The sequence below is a fragment of the Triticum dicoccoides genome, chromosome 3B, assembly GCF_002162155.2.
Source record: "Triticum dicoccoides isolate Atlit2015 ecotype Zavitan chromosome 3B, WEW_v2.0, whole genome shotgun sequence".
Taxonomy (NCBI): Eukaryota; Viridiplantae; Streptophyta; class Magnoliopsida; order Poales; family Poaceae; genus Triticum; species Triticum dicoccoides.
This window is the reverse complement of record NC_041385.1, coordinates 660,741,274-660,761,830: the sequence shown is the minus strand read 5'-3', so window position 1 is coordinate 660,761,830 and position 20,557 is coordinate 660,741,274.

The window sequence follows — 20,557 nt, the reverse complement described above, 5'->3', positions numbered from 1 at the left end:
CAAATCATGTGTGGGTTTAATTAATTTTTTCAAGCTTCTTATTGATGAGATTGGTTGAATAGGGAGCTCCTCCTCATTACCTATTTCATCATGAGAGACAATAGGAGGGAAAGTGGAAATCTTTACCCTTTCATTAGTATTCCTTTCATATTCTATTGGTTTTCCCATCTTTCTATAGTTGGCAATATAAGAATTCTCATCGCAATTTACCATGCAAAACATATAGATACTTTTTAGATTAGTTTCAATGTCATACATGAGAATGAATACTTCAAACAAACTATTTTTATTTGTCAATTCTCCACTCCCCCAAAATAGACAAAGCTCGTTATAAAATTCAAGGGTGATCAAGTCATGGCCATGATTTGATCATGAAATAGTTTGCATTGGAAATTAAGATGATCATACTTATTGCAAAGTTCACAAGTAATAGGACAAAGAGAACATAATTTTGTAGCAAATTCATCTATCACTTTGAGCAAAAAATTGGTCCTATCATGCTTATGCTTCTTGCAAAATCTATCTTCCCTATAAGGCACGTCTTCACAAAGTATTTCCACTCCACAAAATTTGACATGCTTATAAGAAACATTTTTATCATGACTTGTGCAATCATCATTAGAATTTTGGATATTCAAAAAATTTATACTAACAACATTGCAATCATGCTCATCATTCAAAGATTTTATAGAATTCTTCTTCTATCAATTGAGCACAATTTTCTTCTCCATCATTTTCACGAAAGACATTATAAAGACGAATAATATGAGCCCATCTCAATTCCATTTTTTGTAATTTTCTTTTATAAACTAACTAGTGACAATGCAAGAAACTAAAAGATTCAATTGCAAGATATAAAGATATACCTTCAAGCACTCACCTCCCCAGCAACGACGCCAGAAAAGAGCTGGATGTCTACTATGCAACTTTACTCTCGTAGACACGTGTTGGGCCTCCAAGCGCAGAGTTTTGTAGGACAATAGCAATTTTCCCTCAAGTGGATGACCTAAGGTTTATCAATCTGTGGGAGGTGTAGGATGAAGATGGTCTCTCTCAAACAACCTTGCAGCCAAATAATAAAAAGTCTCTTGTGTCCCAAACACACCAAATACAATGGTAATTTGTATACGTGCACTAGTTCAGCGAAGAGATGGTGAAGTGTAATATAGATAGTGGATATTGGTTTTTGTAGTAAGAACGATAAAAACAGCAAGGTAGCAATTGATAAAACAGAGCACAAACGGTATTGCAATGCTTGAAAATGAGGCCTAGGGTCCGTACTTTCGCTAGTGCAGTCTCTCAACAATGCTAATCTAATTGGATCATATAACCATCCCTCAACGTGCGATGAAGAATCAATCCAAAGTTCTTATCTAGTGGAGAACATAAGAATAAACTATTCGCAACTATTCTTTCTGATCGATCTATCCAAGAGTTCATACTCAAATAACACCACGTTATTCTTTCCGATCAACCTATCAAGAGTTCGTACTAAAATAACACTAAGTTATTCTTTCCGATCTATCTATCAAGAGATCGTAGTAAAATAACACCAAAGCAAATTCAGATTCATAATACTCAATCCACCACAAAGAACCTCAAGGAGTGCCCCAAGATTTCTACCAGAGAAACAAAAGATGAGAACGTGCATCAACCCCTATGCATAGATTACCCCAATGTCACCTCGGGAATCCGTGAGTTGAGTGCCAAAACATATCCCAAGTGAATCAATATAATACCCCATTGTCACCACGGGTATTCATATGCAAGACATATATCAAGTGCTCTCAAATCCATAAAAGTATTCAATCCGATAAAATGAAATCTCAAAGGGAAAACTCAATTCATCACAACAAGATAGAGAGGGAGAAACACCATATGATCCAACTATATTAACAAAGCACGTGATACATCAAGATCGTGACATCTCAAGAACACAAGAGAGAGAGAGAGAGAGAGAGAGAGAGAGAGAGAGAGAGAACTACTAGTACAAACCGTCAGCCCCGAGGGTGGACTACTCCCTCCTCATCATGGTGGCTGCCGGGATGATGAAGATGGCCACCAGTGACAATCTCCTCCGCCGGCGGAGTGCCGGAACGGGGTCTAGATTGTTTTTTCATGGCTACAGAGGCTTGCTGTGGCGGAACTTTTGATCTAGGGTTACCCCGAGGGGTTTTGGAATATTTGACAATTTATAGGGCGAAGAGTCAGTGCGGGAGGAAACTGAGGGAGTCCTGGATTAGGGGGTTTGAGGGAGTCCTGGATAAGGGGGTATACAGACAGCGGGACTGTATACTTTGGCCGGACTGTTGGACTATGAAGATACAAGATTGAAGACTTCGCCCCATGTCTGGATGGGACTCTCCTTTGCGTGGATGGCAAGCTTGGTGATTCGGATGATAGATCTCCTTCTCTGTAAACCGACTCTGTGTAACCCTAGCCCCCTCCAGTGTCTATATAAACCGGAGGGTTTAGTCCATAGGACAAGAACAATCATACCATAGGCTAGCTTCTAGGGTTTAGCCTCTACGATCTCGTGGTAGATCAACTCTTGTAATACTCATATCATCAAGATCAATCAAGCAGGAAGTAGGGTATTACCTCCATCGAGAGGGCCCGAACCTGGGTAAACATCGTGTCCCCAGTCTCCTGTTACCATTAGCCTTAGACGCACAGTTCGGGACCCCCTACCCGAGATCCGCCGGTTTTGACACCGACATTGGTGCTTTCATTGAGAGTTCCTCTGTGTCGTCGCTATAAGGCTTCATGGCTCATCTCGTTGCCAAGGACAACATCACCGCTGGGGGAGCCCTGGCCCTAGGCTAAACTCTCCGGCTGGGCGGCTTCGTCATGACCGCCCGATCTCCTGTCGCGCCGACGATGACTTCTTAGGTCATCAAAAACAGCCTCCACGTCGATTCGGAACTCACCGAACAGATGGATCCGATGGAGCTCTCCTCCCTTAATGAGCTCTTGGATCGCATCGCCGCCCTGGGCATTGCTACAGACTATGACCGGATCGGGCGTAAACCTGACCAAACGGAGATTTACTCTCCGCCGGTCACCCATGAGATAGCGGTAGTGGAAGAGCATCATATGAATTCGCCCTCTATTTTGAGAACGAACTATGTCCGGATTTCCGAGCTCTCTGAGCCGGACACCCGCTCGCGGGAGGACATGGCCCAAACCCCGAATTTAGGGTCGGGCGGCGTGCCGAAGAAATTGGGCAACATCTCGGAGCCCGAGCTGTTAAACTCGGGAGCTTCTGGGCCCCTGGGTTTTGGATTGGGTCAGGATTCGAATTCAAAGCCACCCACCCACCCAGATTTATTCAATCTTTCGCATATCGGACAAGAGCCCCAAGAGACAGTACATCATTACTGGTCCAGATTCCTCCTTGTGATAAACAGGGTCAAGGACTGTCGCGAGGAAGACGCAATCTCCCTCTTTTGCAAAAATTGCATGGACAAAGGGATACTCAATGCTATAAGTCGCTATGACATAGTACGCTTTGCTGACTTAGCGACCATAGTGCAGAAATACTGCGCGATGGAAAGCTCTTGGAAAACCCAAACTAACTTCTGGGACAATCCGGCTCTCACTAAACCCTTTGTCCGAACTAAAAGGGAAAACTCTCGTAAGTTACCCGATTCAATTACCAAAAAATAAAAGCCCGATACAAGGCGTGGAACCGTATTGGAGGAATGGCTCAATGGGCCCTGCAAACTTCACAACACACCGGATGCTACGCCAACTCATAGCCTTAGAGCATGTTGGATACTCCGACAGGTAGCAAAGAGCGGCGAGGATCTCCTCATAAACCATACAGCAAAGCAACATCCCGCCGAAAATAACAATATGGTATTGACAGTCTTCGAGACTTTCGCCTCAAATAATAGGCGCAAGCAAGCTCAACGCAGTCTCGCCAAAGTTTGCCACATGGTAACAATAAATCCATGGAACGACACGGCTATAACTTACAATGCCAGTGACGAACCTCAATTCCGAACAGTCCGGGCACCAGCCGCTTTAGTCTTTAGTCCAATCGTGGATGGCTTCCAGCTCACTAAAGTGCTCATGGATGGCAGAAGCGGACTAAACCTCATCTATGAAGAAACCCTCAACAAGATGGAAATTGACAAAAGCCGCATTGAGCGAAGCAGCACGACCTTCAGGGGAATCATCCCTAGTCGGGAGGCGCGATGTGCAGGAAAAATCACACTGGATGTGGTATTCGGCACGCCGGAGAATTACAGGTCCGGAGAAATTACATTCCAAGTGGCCCCATTCAGCAGCGGATACTGATACGTCTCTATCGTATCTATAATTTTTGATTGTTCCATGCCAATATTCTTCAACTTTCATATATTTTTGGCAACTTTTTATACTATTTTTGGGACTAACATATTGATCCAGTGCCCAGTGCCAGTTCCTGTTTGTTGCATGTTTTATGTTTTGCAGAAAACCAATATCAAACGGAGTCCAAACGGGATAAAAACGGATGGAGAATTATTTTGGAATATTTGGGATTTTCCGGAGGAAGAATCAACGCGAAATGGTGTCCGAGGTGGCCACGAGACAGGGGGCACGCCCTCCCCCTGGGCGCTCCCTGGACTCTCGTGGGCCACCCGTAAGGCAGTTGATGCTCTTCTTTTGCCGCAAGAAATCTTATTTTATGAGAAAAATCTGGGCGAAAGATTCACTCCAATCGGAGTTACGGATCTCCAGATATAAAGGAAACGGTGAAGGGGCAGAAACAGAGAGACAGATCCAATCTCGGAGGGGCTCTCGCCCCTCCCAAGCCATGGGAGCCAAGGACCAGAGGGGAAACCCTTCTCCCATCTAGGGAGGAGGTCAAGGAAGAAGAAGAAGAAGGGGCCCTCTCTCCCCCTTGCTTCCAGTGGCGCCGGAGCGCTGCCGGGGGCCATCATCATCACCGCGATCTTCACCAACACCGTCGTCATCTTCACCAACATCTCCATCACCTTCCCCCCTCTATATCCAGCGGTCCACTCTCCCATAACCCGCTGAGGGAGTCCCGGACTCGGTGGTGTCCGGACAGCCAAACTATCATCATCGGCCGGACTCCAAGACTATGAAGATACAAGATTGAAGACTTCGTCCCGTGTCCGGATGGGACTTTCCTTGGCGTGGAAGGCAAGCTTGGCGATACAGATATGTAGATCTCCTACCATTGTAACCGACTCTGTGTAACCCTAGCCCTCTCCGGTGTCTATATAAACCGGATGGCTTTAGTCCGTAGGACGAACAACAATCATACCATAGGCTAGCTTCTAGGGTTTAGCCTCCTTGATCTCGTGGTAGATCTACTCGTGTAACACATATCATCAATATTAATCAAGCAGGACGTAGGGTTTTACCTCCATCAAGAGGGCCTGAACCTGGGTAAAACATCGTGTCCCTTGTCTCCTGTTACCATCCGCCTAGACGCACAGTTCGGGACCCCCTACCCAAGATCCGCCGGTTTTGACACCGACATTGGTGCTTTCATTGAGAGTTCCTCTGTGTCGTCACCGATAGGCTCGATGGCTTCTTCGATCATCAACAACGACGCAGTCCAGGGTGAGACCTTCCTCCCCGGACAGATCTTCGTATTCGGCGGCTTTGCACTGTGGGCCAATTCGCTTGGCCATCTAGAGCAGATCGAAAGCTACGCCCCTGGCCGTCTGGTCAGATTTGGAAGTTTGAACTTCACGGCTGACATCCGCGGGGACTTGATTCTCGATGGATTCGAGCCACAGCCGAGCGTGCCACACTATCACGGCGAGCATGATTTAGCTCTGCGGCCGGACAGTACCCTGGAGGCCGCACTCGAGCCCGCTCCGATCTTCAGTTCGGAGCCGGCTGCGCAGATCGAGGACGGATGGCTAGACACCGCCTCGGGGGCTGCAACCTCTATGGCCATAGAGCCGAACACTGACCTAGTCCCTCACGAAGCTCGCGGCTCCGAGGCGCCGGACTCCTCGCCGGACTCCGAACCTCCCGCGCCCCCTCCGATTGAATCCGATTGGGCGTCAATCATGGAGTTCACCGCGGCGGACATCTTTCAACACTCACCTTTTGGCGACATCTTGAGTTCGCTAAAGTATCTCTCATTATCAGGAGAGCCCTGGCCGGACTGCGGCCAGGACGGTTGGGATGCGGACGACGAAGAAATTCAAAGCCCACCCACCACCCACTTGGTAGCCACTGTCGACGATCTAACTGACATGCTAGACTACGACTCCGAAGACATCGACGGTATGGACGACGATGCTGGAGACGACCAAGAACCAACGCCCATCGGGCGCCGGGAAGCCACCCCAACTCACGACGTATACATGGTGGATACATCAAAGGGAAGCGACAACGAGGAAAAACGGGATGTGGCGAAGGACAACTCCCCCAACAAACAACCAAAACGGCGACGCAAGCGCCGCCCGAAGTCCGGCCTCGATAAAAACGGAACCCATACGGACCCGGCCCTAGAGTAGGGCGAAGCAATGGACGGCGAATATGCCACCAAGCAACCATCCGAACATGATGAACTGGACAAGCAACCTATCCCCGGCGAAAATAAGAGCCTAGACGATCTCACGCCGAACACATTACCAGAGCATACAAACCTTCATGAACGGCTCATCGCCACTGCAAGAAGTTTGCAGAAGCAAAAGCAGCAGCTCAGAATAGCGGAGGACGCACTCAGAATGAGATGGAGCAAAGTACTCAACACCGCAGATAAATATGGCGCTAGCCACCAAACAAAGAGCTACCCGAAGCGCAAGCTGTTGCCCGAATTTGACGAGGAGGCCTTAGAGCCCCCGCAGTCAAAAAAGGAAGAAGCCACCTGGCTGGATAGACGACCAGATGACAGGCCAAGAGCAGCAAGGGGCGCCACACACAAGCCGGCACATGCTCAGCATAAAGATCCTCGGAAAAAGGATGACCCGGTCAGGTCTATCTATGGGCCAAAAAAAAGAAGACTCCAGGAAGCAACATAACCCGCCGAGAATTTGAAGACAACGGCACACCTAAATACAGGGGCGCAGCACACCCACTATGTTTCACCGACGAGGTACTGGATCATGGATTTCCAGCGGGATTCAAACCCGTAAACATAGAGGCATATGATGGAACAACAGACCATGGAGCCTGGATTGAGGATTATATCCTACACATACATATGGCCAGAGGAGACGATCTCCACGCCATAAAATACCTACCCCTCAAGCTCAAAGGGCCAGCTTGGCATGGGCTCAAAAGCCTCCCAGAAAATACCATTGGAAGTTGGGAAGAGCTTGAGGACGCGTTTCAAGCAAATTTTCAGGGGACTTATGTCCGCCCTCCGGGTGCAGACGATTTAAGTCACATAACTCAACAGCCCGGAGAGTCAGCACACAAATTCTGGAACAGGTTCCTCACTAAAAGAACCAAATAGTCGACTGTCCGGACACTGAAGCTTTAGCAGCCTTTAAACACAACGTCCGAGACGAATGGCTCGCCAGACACCTCGGCCAGGAAAAACCAAGAACAATGGCCGCATTAACAAGCCTCATGACCCGCTTTTGCGCGGGGGAAGACAGCTGGCTGGCTAGATGCTGCACCACCGACCCGAGTACATCCGAAGTAAGGGATGGAAATGGGAAATCACGACGCAGAAAAGATCAGCGCCGGAATAAGGAAAATGGCCCAAATAGTACGGCGGTCAACGCCGGATTCAAAAGCTCTCGGTCGAATAACAAAACACTGCACCTCAAGGACAACAGTGACGAGCTATCCAACCTAAACAAAATTCTGGACAGGCTATGTCAAATACATAGTACCTCTGGGAAGCCTGCAAACCATACCCACAAAGATTGTTGGGTCTTCAAACATTCCGACCGAGTTAACGCCAAACGCAAGGGGCTCGACACGCCAAGCGAAAGCGACGAACCCCACAAGCAGCACTCCGGAGAACAGAAGACTTTCCCACTAGAAGTCAAAACAGTGAACTCACTTCATGTGATAACACGAAAATACAGTGCGACACCTGCAATACCAGGACACCGTCTGCATAATGGGGATAGACACTACCAAAATTCGCCATAGCAGCACCTCCTTCAAAGGAGTGACGCCAGGCCTTTAAGCCAATTGTACATGCTCTGTACCACTAGAGGTTGTGTTCGGTTCAACCGACAACCTCCGTCGCGAAAAGCTCACTCTCCATATCGCCCCATTTCACAGTGGCCCTCGAGCACTATGGGAACACAAAGCTTTCGCCCGCTTTAACGCAATACCACATTACGCGTCTCTTACGCTTAAAATGCCCGGTCCACGCGACATAATCTCATTAAAAGAGTAACTCCGAGTGTTCCTCGACCATGGAGAACGTGAGGCTGCTTTGACAGCCACACACTAATCCGACCTTGCAGGTCAAGGCCCCTTAAAACAGGTCATTCAGACCCCGGACACGGTTAGGCGAGTCCGGCGTAAATAAACAAGGGGCTTCCCAGCCGCATACCTCCTTTATAAGGGCCCGCGTGTATAAATAATGAGAGCCAATAAAGCTCAACTTTCTTCATCTTCCAAATTATACTTTATTTTAAATACAACTTTTGCATGATATTTCTTGGAAACTAAGTCCTTCTCTTTTACAGATGAAGCACGTGCTACACCCATCCAGGATACAGCACAACGGAGACACAAGCGCAGACGTGCAGTAGGGACCCGTTGCAAGGATTCTTTTTAGATTAAGACCCTACGTAAACCTTTCTTACTGTCTCTTGTTGATACACATCCCCCGGTTCCCTACCATAGCCGAGGAGGAGGCTGGCGTTTTGGCATCGGCCGCGTCAGAAGTTCCCGCCTGTACCTTGACACTAGGGGCTTAGGGCATTGTTCTGCCCGGTATCATAAAGACCGAACACCTCAGGGAGTGTTCGGCGTCTCAAGTTAGGCCTTATATGCATCAGCTCCGAATCATGTCTTTGGTCAAATGTTGGGTTTGCTCGGCTCCTGTGTTTTGCTGCCTTATGTTCCGCTACATCGGCTAATGCGGCACCAGGAGAACTACTGGATTGTGCCCCGGTTCGGCCGGACGAGCACCTAAGTAGAGAAAGCCGAAAACTGACTGTCATGATATAGCGGGAGACTGGTCAACCACTCGATCGACTATTGGAATGTTTAGAATTCCTCCGCTTTGACGAAGGACTGCTTCCCGGTCAGGCACATACGCGCCCCGAGTTCGGCGAAACGCGGTGCCACTAGGGGCTATATAGTAGCCCCACATTCGAGCTCCTATGGCTAAGTGAAAGTGATAAAGCATTATAGTCCGATTGCCTAGTTTGCTACGCTATCACATCCTTAAAAGGACCAAGACGTTGGATTAAGTGTGAAAAAGCGATTTTCTTTTTGCAAACACCCCCGCACCATGTGCGTGGGGGCTGAAGCCAAAGACTGCCATCTTTCAGATTATACATACATATACGGCCGCACAGGAGATAGTTCAATACTTGAACGCACAAGTATAAAAATCTATTACATTATAAACATGATCTCAGAAATCATACATGTCATTTAAACATAACATCTTTCGAGCACTGCGACTCTATTAAACGAGCGCCCTTCAGGACTTCCTCAAAATAGTGCTCGGTGGGGAATCGGCTTTTGTCCGAACTCCGGGATGCAACAGCGGTGGCATCCATCTCCGCCCAGTATGTCTTAACACGGGCGAGAGCCATCCGTGCACCTTCTATGCATGCCGACCGCTTCATCGCCCCGATCTGCGGCATCGCCCCAAGGAATTGCTGCAACAAGCCAAAATAACTCTTTGGCTTGGGCCTTTCCGGCCACAGATGAGCGACCACATCCGTCATGGCAAGTCCGGACAATCTATTCAGCTCAGCCCACTCAACTAGCCAATCACTCAACGGAAGTGGACGCTCCGGACTATGGAATTGAGACCAAAAAAGCTCTTCCATTTCGTGATCCTTATGGCTTGGGAAGTGCACGACTGTGTCCCCCGCACTCGCTGCCAAATCCAGATAAGGATCCTCCGCACCGCACAATCAGCCCAGCTGAGCATACTTTGGATCAGTGAACTTCCTACGCAGCATAAAGGGCTTTCCAGCCACAATGTCTCCAACCTGACGCAGCTCCTCCTTCATAGCCCGCATCGCACTACGGGCATCCTTGGCTTCGGCCTCGGCCTTCTTCAGGTCCTCTTGCTCCGCTCGACATTCTCTTTCAAGAACCTCCTGGTGGTCGGTAGCATCTTTTAATTTCACGGCCATTCCGGCCATCTCCTCCCTGCTTCGGTAGTGGGCAACCTTCTCGGCTTCTAGCTCTTCCGCTACCTTCGAGGCAGCCGCCTCGCTTTTTCTGGCTTGCTCCTTGGCCCGAGCAAGCTCTGCTCGAAGGTCTTCCACAACAGCGACACCATCTGCATCAAGCATACAAATTGTAAGGAATGGGCGTCAGCTCCCTTACTAGGTGACCGCGGAGCAACCACATACCTTGTGACTCATCAAGTCGTTTATTGACCAGCGAGATGTCCGCATCCGCAACGTCGAGTTGCCTCTTCAGCTCGGCAACTCCATTAGTCCGGTTGGCCACCAAACGTTCTGCCACCTGCATAGGAAAGGCGACAATCTATAACTGAGATTATGATCCTCGGCACGCTGTCGCTTTCGACAGCATACCAAGTCTCAGGGGCTACTATCTATACAGGGCGCACTTCATGTGCAAAACTATCAAAAGGTATGCCATTTTTTGCGTACCTCAAACCCCGTCAGCAAACTTCCGACGGCCTCACACAACCCGCTTTCGGCGGACGAGATCCTCTCAATCACCATACTCATTAATGTGCGGTGATCTTCTGAGATAGACGCCCTCTTGAGCAAATCCTGCAGCTTCACCGGCCGTACTCCAATGGGTGCCGAACTCTCCGGCCCCGCCGGACTCGGGGAGACCCTCCGTGACGACACCTCAGGGTCATCCGCCCTGCACGACGGGGCGGCAGAGGGAGGCGTTTCGCTCTCCATCATCTCCGAACGAAGGTCTCCCGAAGATGAGCTGTACTGAGATGGGCTGAGATCCGAACTACAAGGTGAAAAACTTCAGTTACCTTTAGAAATTAAGCAGGGGTGTCCACTATTACAAAATCCCCCCTTTTTTACTTACGGCTTGCTGGAGGGCTGATTCCTCCGAGGAGACAGTACGGCCGGGGCTCTTCCCGGCGCAGGACCTTCCGGTATAGATTTCTTTCCCCGCTTTGAGGCCTTGGCCTCCGGGTCTTCGGAAGCGGTCCTCTTCTCCCCCTGGAAGGAGGGACTCTCAATTCCTCCCTTACTGAAAGCCTCCTTGGTAGAGGCGGTAGTTTCCCTGTGCCCCCCTGCGCCCTCCTCCAAAGGTGCAACCTCCAACATTTTGATTAACACGGGATCCTGCATGGTCTCAGGGAGGGGGGCCGGACACCGTATCAGTTTTTCTTGCGCTATCCACTCCTGTCCAAGGGATACCTGGTTAAAAGGCAAACCCACGATAAATAAATGGACGATGTGTCCGGACACAGGGCTACTTACTTGAGTATCCGGGCGATTGCAGCTAGGCTAGCATCCTCGGTCAAGTCCAGACGCATCTCTTGCTATCTGAAGAACAGTTTGTACATCTCCGCGGGTGTCAAACCCATGAAGTGTTGAAGAGCTCGTGGTCCCTCTGGATTAAATTCCCACAGGCGGAGGTGGCGACGTTTGCAGGGCAGCATGCGCCGGATCAGCATAACCTGTACCACTACGACCAGATTGACCTCCCTTTCTTGGAGGCCTAAAATCCGGTCCTGCAACAGGGGTACGTCTTTGGACGGCCCCCAGTCGCGCCCCTTGTTGACCCATGACGTCAGTTGTTGTGGAGGGACCGAGCGGAAGACAGACGGGGGCCTCTGCCTGCTGCCCCTGGGAGCGGTGATATAGAACCACTCCTGTTGCCACAAGCCGAGCTCCTCTTGAAAAGAGCCCTCGGGCCATGGAGCATCGGCCCTCTTGCTTATAACCGCCCCTCCGCACTCTGCCTGACACCCCTCAATCATCTTCAGCTCCACGTTGAAGGTTTTGAGCCACAAGCCGAAGTGAGGGGTGGTGCGGAGGAAGGCTTCGCAGATGACAATGAATGATGAGATGTGGAGGATGGACTCCGGAGCCAAGTCATGGAATTCCAGCCCATAGTAAAACATGAGCCCCCTCACGAAGGGATCCATCGGGAAGCCTAAACCCCGACGGAGGTGGGACACGAACACGATGCTCTCGCCAAGCTCGGGGGTAGGAATAACTTGCCCGAGGGCAGGCAGCCTATGTGAAATCTCATAGGTTAAGTACCTGGCGTCTCTCAGCTTTAGCACGTCCTCTTCCGTGATGGAGGAGGGCATCCACCGGCCTCGCAGGTCGGGGCCGGACATTGTCGAAGATCGAAGGTACACGAATCTGGAGCCCTGGGTGTTGGAACTCGGGGCGAGGGGCGGATTCGATAGAGGATTGAAGGAAAAGAACGGGCCTTGGTCTCATTATAAAGAGGAAGAATACCAAGAGCCGTCCCCGTGACCGTTTGGAACCCGCCTTCGATGGAGGGGGCATGGCAACGGGCGCGGTTGGGTTACCCACGTCCATATTGATGGGAATCCCGGAATAAGGGTAACATGATCTCTGCTTCGACAAGACGTGCCAAGGAAACCGCTTCGCTAAACGCGCTGCGGCAGTACAATAAAAACGATTCTAGTAAAGGCTTGGTTGTGGTGTGATGTCACGCCACAAAATACGTCAGTAGATTGAACTTGTGTAATATTATTCTCTCTACGGTGGTACGTGGAATTTATTTTTGCAGAGCCGGACACTATCCTGGTGTTCACAATCTTCTATAAATTATTCGTAGGAAGAACCCGCCTTGCAATGCCGAAGACAATATGCGCGCCGGACTCGTCGTCATTGAAGCCTGGTTCAGGGGCTACTGAGGGAGTCCCGGACTCGGGGATGTCCGGACAGCCGAACTATCATCATCGGCCGGACTCCAAGACTATGAAGATACAAGATTGAAGACTTCGTCCCATGTCCGGATGGGACTTTCCTTGGCATGGAAGGCAAGCTTGGCGATACGGATATGTAGATCTCCTACCATTGTAACCGACTCTGTGTAACCCTAGCCCTCTTCGATGTCTATATAAACTGGATGGCTTTAGTCCGTAGGACGAACAACAATCATACCATAGGCTAGCTTCTAGGGTTTAGCCTCCTTGATCTCGTGGTAGATCTACTCTTGTAACACATATCATCAATATTAATCAAGCAGGACGTAGGGTTTTACCTCCATCAAGAGGGCCCGAACCTGGGTAAAACATTGTGTCCCTTGTCTCCTGTTACCATCCGCCTAGACGCATAGTTCGGGACCCCCTACCCGAGATCCGTCGGTTTTGACACCGACACCCGCTGTACCCTCTACTTGAACATGGTGCTTTATGCTTCATATTATTTTCCAATGATGTGTTGCCATCCTATCATGTCTGAGTAGATTTTCCTTGTCCTATCGGTGATTGATGAATTTCTATGATTGGTTTGAGTTGCATGTTTTATTATTGGTGCTGTCCTATGGTGCCCTCCGTGTCGCGCAAGCGTGAGTGATTCCCGCTGTAGGGTGTTGCAATGCGTTCATGATTTGCTTATAGTGGGTTGCGTGAGTGACTAAAACACAAACCCGGGTAAGTAGGTTGTTGCGTATGGGATAAAGAGGACTTGATACTTTAATGCTATGGTTGGGTTTTACCTTAATGATCATTAGTAATTGCGGATGCTTGCTAGAGTTCCAATCATAAGTGCATATGATCCAAGAAGAGAAAGTATGTTAGCTTATGCCTCTTCCTCAAATAGAATTGCAATAGTGATTACCGGTCTAGTAACATAGTCAATTTCTTAGGGACAATATCACAACTCCTGCCACCACTTTTCCACACTCGCTATATTTACTTTATTGCATCTTTATCTAAACAGCCCCTAGCTTTTATTTACGTGTTCTTTATTATCTCGCAAACCTATCCTTTCACACCTACAAAGTACTTCTAGTTTCATACTTGTTCTAGGTAAAGCGAACGTCAAGCGTGCGTAGAGTTGTATCGGTGGTCGATAGAACTTGAGGGAATATTTATTCTACCTTTAGCTCCTCGTTGGGTTTGACACTCTTACTTATCGAAAACTGTTGTGATCCCCTACACTTGTGGGTTATCAAGACCTTTTTCTGGCGCCGTTGTTGGGGAGTCAGAGCGTGGGGTGATTATTCTCATGTGTACTTGTTTGCTTTATCACTAAGTAATTTTTATTTGTTGTTCTTAGTTGTTCTCTATCTTTATCTATGGATATGGAACACAAAATTCCAAAAAAATTAGAGGTACTTGCTACTCATGTAGATGGGGTAACTCCTAAAACCCTCGATTCTCATTATGTGAAAGATATTATGTACTATTTTGATAATCCTAAGAAAACCCCATTCAACTTTATAATGGGAGACACGTTGGATCAACTGAGTAATTTAGGTATTATCGCTCGACACAAAAAGGGAAACTATTATGGGATCAATTTATTATGTTGCGTTGGTATGCCTGGGATCTATGCTTGAGATATGATATTACTTGTTGCTCTAGGATGAAGGCTCCACACCTTCCCTTTTCATGCAAATTTAATGATAATGAAACATTAGCTTCTTATGCTAATGGTATATATGATTACTATGATGTTGAACAAATAGAAGAATTTGTTCCTTTTATGGGTGCTTATGAGATTGAATCTATGTTTAAAGCGTTTGACGATTTTGATGATTCAGTTTATAGGCCTGAAAATCTTGCTTTACTTAGATATTGCTATGAAAATTATGAATACAATTACTATATTAATGCTTTTACGAAGAAAGTCTCCGCTGTCCAAGAAGAGACTAATATTTTGCAGGAAGCTATGGAAGAAGAAATTGATGAAACTGTGAGCTCATTGGATGAAAAAGATGATGAGGAGAGCGAAGAACAAAAGGAGGAAGAGCGGATTAGCTACCCGTGCCCACCTTCTAATGAGAGTAACCCTCCAACTCATACATTATTTAATTCCCCTTCGTGCTTACCGAAGGATGATTGCTATGATCCCTTGAATTTGTTTGAAATATCCCTTTTTGATGATGCTTGCTATGCTTGTGGCCAAGATGCCAATATGAATTATGCTTATGGAGATGAACTTGCTATAGTTCCTTATGTTAAACATGAAATTGTTGCTATTGCACCCACGCATGACAGTCCTATTATGTTTTTGAACTCTCCCAACTACACTATATTGGAGAAGTTTGTGCTTATTAAGGATTATATTGATGGGTTGCCTTTTACCATTACACATGATGATTTTGATGAATATAATATGCATGTGCTTGCTGCTCCTACTTGCAATTATTATGAGAGAGGAACTACATCTCCGCCTCTTTATGTTTCCAACACAATGAAATTGCAAGAAACTGCTTATACTATGCGTTGGCCTTTACTATGTGTGCATGAATTGTTCTTTTATGACATGCCGATGCATAGGAAGAGAGTTAGACTTCTTCATTGCTTGATATATGTTACTTTGTGCTCAGTACTAAATTACAAATCATTGTTAATTAAAATTGGCTTTGATATACCTTGGGATCCGGGTGGATTCATTACTTGAGCACTATATGCCTAGCTTAATGGCTTTAAAGAAAGTGCTGCCAGGGAGACAACCCGAAAGTTTTAGAGAGTCATTTATTTCTGTTGAGTGCTTTTATATAGTTTAAAAACAAAAAAAATAAAGAGGGGAACCAAAAAACTTTTCAAAAAGGAAAGTGAAAGTAAGAAAGACAAGCATTGTTGAAGTGGGAGCTAGCCTTGAACTTTGTTCATGCTCACGGAAAATTTGTGAATCTTGATTACAGAAACTTTTCAACAAAAATAATTATCCCCTTGTACAATTCCATTGTATTATAAAAATAATGTGCCAAGGTTTGCCTTTAGAATGTTTACAATGCTTGTTGGTTTGTACGGTGCTGGACAGAAACTTTGGCTGTAGTGCGCGATTTTACATTTTTAACTGGAAGGTCAATTAGTTCTGATTCCTTTTGCACTTTCTTGCTATGCAACTTGTTTATTTTTCCTAATTTTGGTAGAATTGTTGGGGTACCAGGAGTATGGTGAATGTTCAGATTGCTACAGACTGTTCTGTTTTTGATAGATTCTGTTTTTGATGCATAGTTTGCTTGTTTTGATGAATCTATCAATTTATATTAGTGGATTAAGCCATGAAAAAGCTATATTACAGTAGACACAATGCAAAAACAAAATATGAATTGGTTTGAAACAGTACTTAGAGTGGTGATTTGCTTTATTATACTAACGGATCTTACCGAGTTTTCTGTTGAAGTTTTCTGTGAATGTAGTGTCTAATCGAGGATGTCTCGATATAAGGAAAAGGAAGAGAGGCAAGAGCTCAAGCTTGGGGATGCCCGAGGCACCCCAAGTAAATATTCAAGGAGACTCAAGCGTCTAAGCTTGGGGATGCCCCGAAAGGCATCCCCTCTTTCTTCAACAAGTATCGGTATGTTTTCGAATTCGTTTCGTTCATGCATTATGTGCAAGTCTTGGAGCGTCTTTTGCATTTAGTTTTCGTTTTTATTTTTTTGCACCATGCTGGTATGAGATAGTCCTTGGTTGATTTATAGAATGCTCTTTGCACTTCACTTATATCTTTTGAGTATGGCTCTATAGAATGCTTCATGTGCTTCACTTATATCATTTGAAGTTTGGATTGCCTATTTCTCTTCACATAGAAAACCTCCATTTGTAGAATGCTCTTTTGCTTCACTTATATTTGTTAGAGCGGGGGCATATCTTTTGTAGAAAGAATTAAACTCTCTTGCTTCACTTATATCTATTTAGAGAGATGATAGGAATTGGTCGTTCACATGGTTAGTCATAAAATCCTACATAAACTTGTAGATCGCTGAATATGACATGTTTGATTCCTTGCAATAGTTTTGCAATATAAAGATGGTGATATTAGAGTCATGCTAGTGGGTGGTTGTGGATTGTAGAGACACTTGTGTTGAGGTTTGCAAGTCCCGTAGCATGCATGTATGGTAACCGTTGTGTGACACATTTGAAGCATGGGGTGTTTCTTTGATTGTCTTCCTTATGAGTGGCAGTCGGGGACGAGCGATGGTCTTTTCCTACCAATCTACCCCCTTAGGGGCGTACGTAGTAGTACTTTGCTTCGAGGGCTAATAAACTTTTGCAATAAGTATATGAGTTCTTTATGACTAATGTGAGTCCATGGATTATACGCACTTTTACCTTTCCATCATTGCTAGCCTCTTTGGTACCGTGCATTGCCCTTTCTCACCTTGAGAGTTGGTGCAAACTTCACCGGTGCATCCAAACCACGTGATACGATACACTCTATCACACATAAGCCCTCATTATATCTTCCTCAAAACAGCCACCATACCTACCTATTATGGCATTTCCATAGCCATTCCGAGATATATTGCCATGCAACTTCCATCATCATCATATACATGACCTGAGCATTTATTGTCATATTGCTTTGCATGATCGTAAGATAGCTAGCATGATGTTTTCATGGCTTGTCCGTTTTTTTGATGTCATTGCTATGCTAGATCATTGCACATCCCGGTGCACCGCCGGAAGCATTCATATAGAGTCATATCTTTGTTCTAGTATCGAGTTGTAATATTGAGTTGTAAGTAAATAAAAGTGTGATGATCATCATTATAGGGAATTGCCCCATAAAAAAAAGAAAAAAAGAAAAAAAGAAAAAAAGGAAAGGCCAAAGAAGCCTAAATAAAAAGGGGGCCAAAGAAGCCCACCGAAAAAGAAAAAGAAAAAAAAGAAAAGAAAAGGGGGCAATGTTACTATCCTTTTTCCACACTTGTGCTTCAAAGTAGCACCATGTTCTTCATATAGATTGTCTCCTATGTTGTCACTTTCGTATACTAGTGGGAATTTTCATTATAGAACTTGGCTTGTACATTCCAACGATGGGCTTCCTCAAATGCCATAGGTCTTCATGAGCAAGCAAGTTGGATGCACGCCCACTTAGTTTCTTTTGTTGAGCTTTCATACATTTATAGCTCTTAGTGCATCCGTTGCATGGCAATCCCTACTCCTCGCATTGACATCAATTGATGGGCATCTCCATAGCCCGTTGATTAGCCACGTCGATGTGAGACTTTCTCCTTTTTTTGTCTTCTCCACAAAACCTCCATCATTATATTCTATTCCACCTATAGTGTTATATCCATGGCTTGCGCTCATGTATTGTGTGAGGGTTGAAAAAGCTGAAGCGCGTAAAAAAGTATGAACCAATTGCTCGGCTCATCATCGGGGTTGTGCATGATGGGGGCATTTTGTGTGACGAAAATGAAACATGGCCAAACTATATGATTTTGTAGGGATAAGCTTGCTTTGGCCTTCTTGTTTTGAAAAGACATGATTGCTTTCTTGGTACGCTCGAAGTATTATTGTTTTTATGTCAAATGATAGACTATTGCTTTGAATCACTCGTGTCTTAATATTCATGCCATGATTAGACATATGATCATGATTATGCTAGGTAGCATTCCACATCAAAAATTATCTTTTTATCATTTACCTACTCGAGGACGAGCAGGAATTAAGGTTGGGGATGCTGATACGTCTCTGTCGTAGCTATAATTTTTGATTGTTCCATGCCAATATTCTTCAACTTTCATATATTTTTGGCAACTTTTTATACTACTTTCGGGACTAACATATTGATCCAGTGCCCGGTGCCAGTTCCTGTTTGTTGCATGTTTTATGTTTTGCAGAGAATCAATATCAAACAGAGTCCAAACGGGATAAAAACGGACGGAGAATTATTTTGGAATATTTGGGATTTTCCGGAGGAAGAATCAACACGAAACGGTGTCCGAGGTGGCCACGAGACAGGGGGCATGCCCTCCCCCCTGGGCGCGCCCTGGACTCTCGTGGGCCACCCATAAGGCGGTTGATGCTCTTCTTTTGCCGCAAGAAAGCTAATTTTATGAGAAAAATCTGGGTGAAAGATTCACCCCAATCGGAGTTATGGATCTCCAGATATAAAGGAAACGGTGAAGGGGCAGAAACAGAGAACGCAAAAACAGAGAGATAGATCCAATCTCGGAGGGGCTCTCGCCCCTCCCAAGACATGGGAGCCAAGGACCAGAGGGGAAACCTTTCTCCCATCTATGGAGGAGGTCAATCAAGAAGAATAAGAAGGGGCCTTCTCTCCCCCTTGCTTCCAGTGGCGCCAGAGCGCTGCCGGGGCCATCATCATCACCGCGATCTTCACCAACACTACCGTCATCTTCACCAACATCTCCATCACCTTCCCCCTCTATATCTAGCGGTCCACTCTCCCGCAACCCGCTGTACCCCCTACTTGAACATGGTGCTTTATGCTTCATATTATTTTCCAATGATGTGTTGCCATCCTATGATGTGTGAGTAGATTTTTGTTGTCCTATCGGTGATTGATGAATTGCTATGATTGGTTTGAGTTGCATGTTTTATTATTGGTGCTGTCCTATGGTGCCCTGCATGTCGCGCAAGCGTGAGGGATTCCCGCTGTAGGGTGTTGCAATGCGTTCATGATTTGCTTATAGTGGGTTGCGTGAGTGACTGAAACACAAACCAGAGTATGTAGGTTGTTGCGTATGGGATAAAGAGGACTTGATACTTTAATGCTATGGTTGGGTTTTACCTTAATGATCTTTAGTAGTTGCGGATGCTTGCTAGAGTTCCAATCATAAGTGCATATGATCCAAGAAGAGAATGTATGTTAGCTTATGCCTCTCCCTCAAATAGAATTGCAATAGTGATTACCGGTCTAGTAACATAGTCAATTTCTTAGGGACAATTTCACAACTCCTACCACCACTTATCCACACTCGCTATATTTACTTTATTGCATCTTTATCTAAACAGCCCCTAGCTTTTATTTACGTGTTCTTTATTATCTTGCAAACCTATCCTTTCACGCCTACAAAGTACTTCTAGTTTCATACTTGTTCTAGGTAAAGCGAACGTCAAGCCTGCGTAGAGTTGTATCGGTGGTCGATAGAACTTGAGGGAATATTTATTCTACCTTTAGCTCCTCGTTGGGTTCGACACTCTTACTTATCAAAAACTGTTGCGATCCCGTACACTTGTGGGTTATCAGATACCACGCCCTTTTAGGGCGGGACGCATTTACGAGCTTCCAAGCTATACCCCATTACGGGTACATGAAGCTCAAAATGCCCGGGCCCAATGGAATCATCACTCTAGCTAGTGACCCAGACGTCGCACTCCGCACCAAAAAGAAAACTGCTGCACTAGCCCTGGAGGCATTATCCGAAGCCCTAGCTGCCGAAGAACTAACAACACAGCATGCCACAGTGGACAGAGATGACGTGATACTTGACAAGCGACCCAAGTCCAGCTCTTTTAAACCCGCAGACGAGATAGTCAAATTCCAGGTGCACCCAACGG